This window comes from Aplysia californica, unplaced genomic scaffold (assembly GCF_000002075.1).
Source record: "Aplysia californica isolate F4 #8 unplaced genomic scaffold, AplCal3.0 scaffold00247, whole genome shotgun sequence".
In the NCBI taxonomy this organism is placed as follows: domain Eukaryota; kingdom Metazoa; phylum Mollusca; class Gastropoda; order Aplysiida; family Aplysiidae; genus Aplysia; species Aplysia californica.
The window spans coordinates 810,587-812,454 of NW_004797517.1; positions in this window are offsets into that span (position 1 = coordinate 810,587).

The window sequence follows — 1,868 nt, forward strand, 5'->3', positions numbered from 1 at the left end:
AAGACAGACAGACAGACAGACAGACAGACAGACAGACAGACAGACAGACAGACAGACAGACAGACAGACAGACAGACAGACAGACAGATAAGATAGATAGATTGATAGATTGATAGATAGATCACTTGGACATTATAGTATAGTTGAGAAAGGTGTAGGGTGCTGTGATTTAATAGGTAATTATAGTTTTGTATTCCTAATCCTCTCGCACTCTTATCATATGGCAAAAAGTGGCATTTTGAGTACCTTCTCGATCGTTTAGGCTATATACACTAGCCTTCATTGACAGCCTATATATTAGAACGCATTGCAAATCGGTGCGTAGGTTGTTGAAACTAAATTATAGACACATTTTGTTGTTTGAAAACTTTAAAACTAGTATTTAGGCCAATACTCACGTTTATTCTTCGAGCTCAGTAAACATACCTTTAGCTCTTCGGACACACGTTTAGTTGGTCGACAGGGATAAGTTCCTTCTTACCCGTCTTATCGGTATGTTGGGTATTAAAGGATAACTTAAAGTGTTGCATGCTTACTTTAGTTTAGTTTGAGTCAAGAAAAGCACAACGACACGATAACTTTCATTAGAGGTGGTGAAAAAGCAAGATAAAACTGACAGAAACAACAGAGGGAAAGAAAAGAATTAAGAGGACCAGCCAGAGGCACCTCTGTTATAAGTTTTATGATACGAAATAAAAAGAACCAGATAGAAGAGATATCTGGAAGGTGGAGAATATATTATATTTATTGCCAACTTTGCGTGTGGCAAAGGCGTTTTCGAACACCTCAATCATAATTTTAACTGTTTAGATATAAAAGATAAAAGAATTAAGGCTCGAAGTTTAAACCTGCAAAGTTTACAGGGTATTCTTACCTAATTATAAATGAGCAAGCCATAGTCTTTTTGGATATACAACTGCCAAAATCAGCCTTGCCTGTTATGAACAGGTGCGTTTTAATCGCTTTAACTCTTTTGAAACGTAAGTTTTATCGTATAAAATACACACAGATCGTTTCGAAGATCTGTTTTAAAAGGGTTAACATCTTTATATTGGCATTCGTCATTGATACAATGATTTTTTCTAAAGGAACATTAGCAGCTCGATATTTTGGAGCGTGTAATTTCACATGAAACGTTTTTCAAAGTAACTGACTGTGTTAACTTCCTCCTCCCAACCAACGTAAATCGCCATTGAACACTCACAGAGAATCATGAAACGGAGGGAGACAACTACACATCTGTCGTTGACGAAATAGAAAGGGGCAATCACTCCGATGAGATCAGTGATTCAGGCGGTAATAACCCTGTTGGCTGAGAACAGGCCTTCGCTTCCCCGAGTGCTCTTTTTCGTCGTTGTACTTCAAACGTTTGCTCCCTGCATGAATGTTGTGATTTACAATGGTTGTTGATGATCTGTTCTGAAGCTCATTAGAAAACGAAAACTACTTTCAAGGTCACGTTCTCTTAATGTGTCTATCCTACGGTAATGTTCTTAATTCTTTACTCATGGTGTTTTCCCATTTTTCGAACAGCTCTTTCAAGTACAGCCTACGTTAATTGGTGACATGTGGCAGTTTTCAGGATAACTTGTCGTAAACGCAACTTGACAACTAAACAATTTGAATTCTTGAGCTCTTTGTTGAATTCTGTTTTATTCCTTTCATATTTACTGTGATGTTCTTGTCGCCCTTTTGGATCGTATGTTTATTTTCAAATTTCTTATCGTTGTCATTTTGCTGTTTTTTCTTTATGCAGTGAACTTTGAGACTAGACTGAGTTGCGATTTTGCTACCGTGGACTTAAGACTTGGCTACAGGGATATATATATACAAAGTCTTAACCTAATGTGGGTATGGTTGGTTGGGGG